This window comes from Triturus cristatus, chromosome 5_1 (assembly GCF_964204655.1).
Source record: "Triturus cristatus chromosome 5_1, aTriCri1.1, whole genome shotgun sequence".
In the NCBI taxonomy this organism is placed as follows: Eukaryota; Metazoa; Chordata; class Amphibia; order Caudata; family Salamandridae; genus Triturus; species Triturus cristatus.
The window spans coordinates 201,560,060-201,569,448 of NC_140587.1; positions in this window are offsets into that span (position 1 = coordinate 201,560,060).

A 9,389-nucleotide genomic window follows, 5' to 3' on the forward strand; every position below is an offset into this window, starting at 1 on the left:
TTTCGAATGTACGATCATGGCCCTAAATGTGACCTCCATGACACAGGTAGCCATTCACTGGCCAAGGACATTGAGGGGTGTGTAGTGTTGGGCCCGACACATCATTTCTAATGTATTGTATGTATTGCTCACTCACATACTGCATCACAGATGAGGGTCTTCACTTTGGTTTCTGTGCTGGCACTCTGCATGTGTATGAGATGGCCATGTACTGTGTCCATCATTATAAATGAATACATTTCTATGAGATTATTTGATGTAAGTGTACTACGTGTCATGCTGTATGACCTCTGCTCAACATTTATAGATTGGTGTGCTATGTTTTTTCATGCTCCTGTACTGACACAAAGTAGTACATAACACAGTGTCACTGAAACCTCCTGTTTTGTCTCCAATGCCTGCAGCTTAAGGTCCACCAGCGTAAGGCAATATGGAGTGCCATTGCACGCAAGGTACGGGCTCTGGGTGTCTCCAACCGATGGCACACACACTGTCACAAGAGGCGGGATGACATCTGCTGGCTGACCAAAAACGTGGCAGAGATGACGCTGGGGGTGCTCCCTTGGAGTGGCAGGTTGGCGCGTAGGAGCATGACACCACTAATGGCCCGCATCTTGGCAGTGACACAGCCAGAGCTGGATGGACACTTGAGGGCCCATCAGCAGCAAGTTGGGGGTGAGTATTCTGCGAAGTGTGACTGGGTGTGAGTGACCATGAATCCCAACCCTGAGCCAGTGGGAAGCTCTGTGATGTCTCTAGTGTGATGCAATGGCGTCTAAGTGGCCTCAGTGTTGAGTGCAGCTGTTGTGCATTTTTACAACATGGGGTTTCTCATGCGTTTAAAAGAATGACCCTTGTCATTGACAGATGAGACTTGGCCTTGTGACATATGCTGCAGTATGAGTGTCATAGACATCACCTGGCAGTGAACCGCAGTGAGCATCATGTTAGTGTGGATTTATATATGTGTGCTTTGCACAACATAAAATGTGTGACAACTACACAGAAGACACCAATGTGCAACTGTAGTTGTGCTTCAAAACACAACATGGTGGATAGCAGGAACTTGTGGACATTGCAAAAGGACATTTGGGAGTCTGTATCTGTGGTGTTCCCTTAAAGTGACTCCATGTGACAGAGACAACATGTTTAGATGTATATCTATCTCACCTACAGACACGTAGGTATGCTTACAGAGAATAGTATGTTAGGTTACAAGGAAGCACGGGCTGTCAATATCACATGGGGCATTACTATCAACTATGCATGCTTCCATGCATCTTCTGATGATTGCATAAATGTTGCACATGCTGACTGTACATGGAGGTCAACATTGGAGTATAATTTTAATGTTTTGTGCTTTGGTTGCATATGATGTTTGTGCACTATACTGAACCTATGTCTGTCTCTTGCAGCATCTACAGAGAGCACAGAAGGACAGGGGACTTACACCAGTGGGTAAACTTCTGGCACGACTGCTACACATGAGCTCACTGACACTGATGTGACCAGCGCCTCGGAGGGGGACAGGAGTGCCCTGGATGATTCCAGCCCGGAAACACCAACCTCCACATCATCATACTCCAGTGGTGACTCCTCGATGTTGGCATGCACAGGATGTTCGAGATCTGCCTCTGCTTCCACCACACATCGTCCAGTGCCCACCCTGTCCGTGCCCGCAGCCCTAGGAAGGATAGAGTTTCCTTCCCCCAGACAACACTGCCCCTGTCTCCCCTGCTGCTCTCAGTGTGAGGCGGAGGACCTTTTGCGCCAGCTCTGTGTGGGTCAGCCCGCTCTCCTAAAAGCCTTCCAGGATCATGACAAGAAGTTGGCACATGTAGTTGCCTTCATGGAGGGAGTTCATTTTGACGTGGGTGGCCTACACCGAACTGTCCTGTCTTTGTCCTCCAAAGTGACGGCAGCCATTCAGCAGTCACAGGCTCTCAGTCCACCTCCCGTCAATTCAGCAACTACCCTGCCAGTGGTACCACATGACGAGAGTGCCCACATGCCACAGCCCTCAGGCACCAAGTCCTCCACACACAGCACACAACAGGCACACAGAAGCACATGGGCATCAGGCTAAGAAGCAGTATCAACATCACATTCATCAAAATCACCCCATCGAAGGGCACTCCCATCCCCACACCTGCTCCCGAAGATAAACAAATACTTGCCCTGTCTGCTGTGAACCTGGTGCCTGCAACGACTAAGCACAAACACTTTTCTAAGGCAGATTCACCCACAACGTCTACTTCCATCCACACCCCTGTGAAGCTGGGACAGGAGAGCAAAGTGGAGGGTTTACCTGGACAACAGGGGATGCAGGAGAAAAGGCAAGTCCACCCCAAGTGTACCACCAGATCCAGCAAATCCCCACAGGGAGAGCCACCTGCACCTGATACACCTTTGGTGGAGTGAGGCTGTTGCGTCCACCCAACTTCCCACTCCGGCCAAAATACTTGTGGGCTATTGAATCCCAAAGAAGTGGAGGCCCAGCCCTCAACATTCACCCTCAAACACTGTGTCTCCCAGCAGCATGCCTCCACCTCCGTGTGCCACCACACCACCCGGTCCAAGCAGCCCTCAGGCTCCCTCAAACACTGTGTCTCCCAGCAGCATGCCTCCACCTCCCTGTGCCACCACACCACCCGGTCCAAGCAGCCCTCAGGCTCCCACAGCCACTGATGCATCTACCTCAGCCAGTTCTCTCTCCCTGGTCCAGTCCTCCAACTGGCCTCGACAATCAGCCACCTCCCAGTTCAACTGAAAGCCAAAGTTGAAGCAAAGCCCCCTTCCCCACTCCATTTCTCCCACAGCAGTGCCTGGACTGCCCCTTTGTAGTCCTTGAGCTGGGGTGATTCCCATGGCAGTGGACGGTGTTACCCCTTCCCTGTGCATTTCGTCATGCACACATGTGCGGACCAGAACTATGGACTGGCCAATGGCCCTGCTGTTTGTCACTTTTGATGCCCATTCCCTGTGCAGTTTCTCATGCACACATGGGCATACTTTGAATTTGTACTGGCCAATGGCCTTGCTGTTTGTTACTTTTGATGCCCATTCCCTGTGCAGTTTCTCATGCACACATGTGCGGACCAGAATTATGGACTGGTCAATGGCCTTGATGTTTGTCACTTTTGATGCCCATTTTCTATGCAGTTTCTCATGCATACATGTGCATACTTTGAATTTGTACTGGCCAATGGCCTTGCTGTTTTGTACTGTTGATGCCTATCTGGGTATTATGTAACCCTGGGCAGACAACTACTCTACGCTCGCGAAGTTTGCGTAGTTTGTGCTACTTCACGCTACGCAAATTGCACGTAGCACAGTGCAAAATCGCGTAGCGTAGTTGCCATTTTGGTTGTTTGTGATGATCTACTCTTCTCCTAATCATTCTGTGCTCAGGTTTGCCAAATTGTACACATGTCGTGTTAGGATGCAATACCAGAACAGATGTGTATGCTATCCACAGGATTACTTGCGGGGTGGCCAGGGTTGGGCATTTCTGTGGGCTCTTTCTTGATGTGTGCACAGCAGTGTTGATGTGTAGTCTGCTTGTGTGGGCCTGTCTTTATAGTCACATGTGTACATTTGAATGTGTGCACTTGAGCAGTCATACAGTGTTATTGGCCTGTCATTGTCGGTGGTGTTGATGTTTATGTGCTCCTGCACATGCCAACTACACACATGTATGATCCAGGTAATGAGTGCCTGTTTGTTTACATTGTCAGACATAGGCTTCAGATTGTGGGCACATGTAGGAGTTGGAGGTTGAGCACTGTGTAGTGTGTCCTTGTACTCCTGGGGGAGACCTTCTTGTTGTCGCTGTCAGTTGTGAGTGTGCAGAGTATGTCACTGTGTTGTGTTTTGTTGATCAGCCATGTGTCTTGTTTAAGTTTTTGCTCACTGTGCTGACCTGCTCTGCCACACTGACATTATTTGTGAGTGGTCTCATGCATTTCTGCCACTTGACACATTTTTGGCTCCAGTAATGGTATGTGGTATGAGGAGTCATACCATCCCCTATAGGTGTTCCTGATGCCTACACATTGAGTTGCTCCTCTATGTGTTTGTGGACTGTACACTTCTCACCTGTCCACTACTGATGTACACACCACTTCAATCTCATGTCTTCCACCCCATGCTTTGCAGTGTGTGACCCTCCCCACCACTTCATAGTGTGACATTATACTGTGGGAGGATGATCTGTGTACAGGACCAATGTGCCACTCAGGACCGTTTCACAATTAGTTATGTGTTATTTTTTCTACTAGTTTGCACTGAAGGTTGCTAATGTGCAGTGCATATGTTTGAGCAACACAATCCTCTAGTCATGTTTGCATCTGGTTTACCCTGAGTTGTGCATCTGTGGGTGATGGCTAAGCTGTATGCGTGTTTGCTGAGGTACTGCTACCCTTTCTGAGTGTGATGTTATCTGTGTGCTGTGATGATTTGTGTTGTGGGAGTTCATGGTGGGGTGCTCAGATACGTGTGCTACTGGTTTGGTTGGTGTGCACACACTGCTTGGAGTGCATGCAGTGCTGTTAGTGTATGTTACCTTGTACTTGCCTGGCGGGCATCCCCCTGATGTCCAGCTGAGTTTGCTATGTGAAGGATTGGTAGGTGCATCTGCTGTGTTTTTGTTTTAGATGGATGCAGTGTTTGGTGTGTGTTGGCTCTGTCTACTAACAGGTAAAATGTGTGTGTGATGTTCTCTTTGCATGAGTATTTTGAGCATTGTGACACATTCAGATGTGTGTTGCATGTGTAGTGTGCATTTCTTGTGTGTATGTCACATGCAGCAATGTGGATTCTTGTTCGTGAGCTTGTTTTGACTGCACAATAGTGGTTTGTCTTCCTATTTTTTACCTGTCACTTGTCAGGATTGTGCATGTGCATGCTTGTGATACACTAAGGGGCCGATTCACAGAACTAATCCGAGACAAAATCCTAAACTTACTACTTTTGGTATTCACAGAAGGCATTTAGTAGTAGTAAAGTTAGGATTTTGTCTTTAGTCTGTCTTTAGTCTGTCTTTAGTTTGTCTAAAGTCAAACTGAAGACAAAATCCTAACTTTACTACTAAATGCCCAGGGCCCGATTCACAGAACTAATCTGAGATAAAATCCTAAACTTACTACTTTTGGCATTCACAGAAGGCATTTAGTAGTAGTAAAGTTAGGATTTTGTCTTAAGTTTGAGTTAAGACAAACTTAAGACAGACTTAAGAAAGACTTAAGACAGAATAGAACAGTCTTAAGACAAAATCCTAACTTTACTAATGCTAAATGCCTTCTGTGAATACCAAAAGTAGTAATTTTAGCATTTTGTCTCAGATTAGATCTGTGAATTGGGCCCTAAAACACCATGTTCACTTGACGACTGAAGTGGTGTCTCTGTCTGTGTTAGCTGATTTGTCCCATTGATCCCAGTTAGTGTTCATGATTGGCATTTGATGATTCAATTCTTGTTTGCGTTGGGGTATGGTGTCTGTGCATTGGTCCAGAGTGACAATGTTGTGTATTCTTGTTCTGTCTAGGGTCACATTGCCTTTCCACTATTTGGCTGCACATGGCTGGGCTTAATGCATTTCTGTGAATGTTGTTTGTGAGATTTGTGTTTGGCTATTGTTTTTGAGTCAGCATTGGTTCAGACATCCCTGAGTGTGAGTCTGACATTTGCAGATGCACACCAGGGTGTGTGATTGGTTGTCAGGAAACTCAAAGGACCTTATTTGCACCTTTATGTGTGTTTCTCACAGGTGTTGAGTGTTGCAGGTGTGAGATGAGTTGATGAGGGCTATGTGTGAAGGTCCTATTTGGGTTTGACAGTCAGGGAGTGTGACAATGGGCCATGTGTGCTGTGCTGGTGGCATATACATGTCAAGTGAGTTGACACAGTTGTGTGGCTGGTCACTGTATGGCTTCTGACCCTTCCTATCATTCGTGTGCCTATCCATAGCTTGCATTCGGGTATCCAAGAGAAATTGCACAGATGTCACTTTAGTTTAATTGCAATCACTGTGCCACCCATGTCTGATTTGAGGGCCTAAAGGTAGTGTGATATGTTCCTCCTCTCGCATGTGGTGAAGACATGCTATGTGGCTTGCTCCATGGTTTCCAGCACTGTGCACTTCACTTTGGGCTAGTCCATTTATTGTCCTACATTGCTGCTGACTTTTGGTATGTGTATGTGGCCGAGTGTCAGTGTGTGATCATCTGAGGGACTTGACAAGCAGTGTGAACAATTCAATGGTTGTTCATGTGCAGTGTGAGTCTTCATTTCTTAATTATACTCAGTTTGATTCACATGAGTGGAAGGCAGGTGTGAGGAGGAGGGTTGTACAGCCCCTGACCTTCTGTGCAGGGTGTTCATCTTCACCCCCACCTTCCCAGCCAATATACCTTGCCCTTTGATGCGTGAGGTGCGAGGTTGAGCCACACCTGGCTGATAATTTGTGCATGGAGGGGGGTGGCACAGAAGGGGCACACAGCATGTGCAGAAATGGATGTGGGAAGTGTACTGTGGGTAGGGTGAAGGTGAAGCCCTGGGAAGCAGCACAGACTGCCCATGCCTGGCACCAGCCCTACCCACTACATTGTACGCAGGTTTTCCGGCATCTTCACCGCTGCGGTGACTTGCCCGGGACATTGCAGTGATTTCTCAGTTGATGGGTGACCCGGATGCAGAGGTGTGGATTTCTAACAGGCAGGACATGTGTAAGTACAGTGGGAGATATGTTCCTGTCCCCACCAGAGTGTTTGATGTGGACAGGAAGCATATTTCAGCACAGGAGTTGTGTATTGTGGTTGTATGCGGAGATGTGTTTTTCCATACCTGCAGTGTTGATTGCGGCGACGTCTTATTTGTTGGTAATGGATAAGGTGCAGCAGCGGAAGGGCTTTAAGAACTGGATCCATAGTGGTCAGGAATGCGTGGAGGTGCCCGGGATTCAAGTCTTTCTTTCCGCAGTAGTGCTTCCGCTGTCTATGAGGGGCTGGTTTCTCCTCTGCGTTCTAATGGGCTGTTTGAGGCATCGTGATTTCTCCGGCGGTCGGGATGTCATTCCGCACGGCGGTCTTTCTCTATTGGCTCCCTCTGCCACCGTTTGCGAAAGGAAATTTCTGGCGGATCCCAAAATTCCACAGCGGACGGAAAATGGGCTATCTTTGCCCATTGAGGACCGCCGATGGAGTGCGGAAAAGGACATTTTCCACACCGCCAGCACCGTGGATGTGCTTACGACCACCATCCTAATGAGCCCCTAAATGTTGAACATAAATATATCTACAAGTCAAACAACAGGTAGAACATGGTTTGCTCCATGAAAAGAAAGAATGCCAATGTTCATCATTTCAACCCAAGCTATTGTACATTAGTGGTCAAGCTTAAACAGGAAAAAGTTTCTTAATTAAAAGTTTTAACCAGTTAGCTACACAAAGCTACACAATCACATTTGTCTTGTGTTGTGACAGCTCCAACTGGATTAACAGCACACAACATTAAAGGTATTACTTTGCATTGCTTACTTATGCTACCTGTTGAACATGATAATAGATTAGAATAGCAACAGCTATCAGGAGAAGCTTGCTATGAAGAGTACTAAAAAAAAACTAAAACTTGTAATCATTATTGAGGTGAGCATGGTGTCAAACTTAATCCTTTACATTTGTACACTTGCGAATGCAACAGATTTAAAAAACAGATTACGATGCTCTGTTTGGAGGAAAACATTTAATTGTATTTGCGACCTAGCACAACTTACTCCCGTTAAAGGACAACCTGTTTTTAAAAAACTTCTCTGTGATGACACAAGGAAATCTTTGGGAAGTATTGGGAATGTAAATATTTGGTTAATCTTTCAATATAAATAACTTGTTAAGAATATGTGACTAGCAGGCGAAGATTATGGCGGAATTTGCAAAATCCACTTTCGCAAATTATCGCGAAAATGTTACAAATTATCACAAACATGCAGAAATATCGCGAAGATGCGGAAGTTTTTTTCCCGCATGTTCGTGAGATTTTCTGCATGGTTGCGGCTCGCCAACTTACCCATGTGGTTGCTCGCAGGCACGGCCATCTTGTTTTCAGTTGTCTCGCGGTGCATGATCGCGAGAAGAAAGACGTGATCGCGCGACGCATGACTTCACTGCGGGCGCGAACTGTCGCGAGACGGCGCAAATGGCTGAAAACAATACAACATCTCATGGAGAACGCGACCGGATCAAGAGAACTTGTCGGCGAACGCAGGGATTCAGGTAAGGCGATCGCGCGCGAGAATGTATTATTTTACAGCGCGAGCAAAAAACAAATTATCGCCAAGCTGCGGAATGCGGAAATTTTGACATTTTCGCGCTCTCCGCGGAACGCGAAAATGTCAAATTATCGCAATTTTCGTGAACGGAACGAAATTTTCGCACAGGCCTAATGTTGACGGAACATGGTAAACCTGCTTTAGAAAGTTGGCTCTTAAACTTGTTTACATCTGAAACAGACAGCAGAAGAAGTAATGAACAATATGCTTGTAGAAACCACATTTATAGTTTGCTTAATGCCTACATTGCAAGAGTGTTCTACATTTACTGAACAACTTCTCAAACTGGAAAAATAACAAATTCTGGAAGTTAAGGTTATTGACAAAATTGAACCCTAGGGAGTAACAATTCTTCTTACTGAGAAGCTACAGGCTAAATTGGATTCTTTGGAAAAGTCTGTATCTAAAACTGCAGGATGTATCTAAAAAATGGTGAGCAGTTTTGCGGCATAATTTGAATGTAGAAGAAGGATTAGTAAATAGAGTGTTGGACTTGGCCCTTCTGGCAGGTTCACCCCTGAATTTTTTTGCTTTTATTGGTGACTTGGTGATAGTGTTTTTTGGTTCCTGCACACTTTCCCTGTGTCCCAGGGTAAAGTGCGTGCGCACCGAGTGCATGTGGTGAGATAGGCCTGCCCTCCCATAGGAATGCATGGGGAATGTATGTGTCCCTAGTAGTTCCTGATGCGTGGAGTGTGCAGGCCAGAGTTTGGTATGTGCAGACTCGTGTGATCGAATGCTTCGCAATGATATATAATGCGTGATTATGTCATGTGCGGAAGTGCCACTTCTAGGAGTTGGCATATTAGTGTAAAGTGTGTTTGGCGTGTGATTGGCTGGAGCTGGCTGGTGAACCTGGCTCCAGGAGTCTGGTTGGGTCTGCCCCAGTGGTGAGTGTGAGATTAGCATGCTGATGGCTGGGGAGGAGTGCACCTTGGACCTGAATAGGGCAGGGCTTTCCCCACACAATGCTGGCTCCGCCCCCTGTGGTGCGACTGACGACCCTAGCCCTGCCAGTGAATAGAGTGAGGGGCTGAGCACATCAAGGGTGCTCCCCAACCAGCTG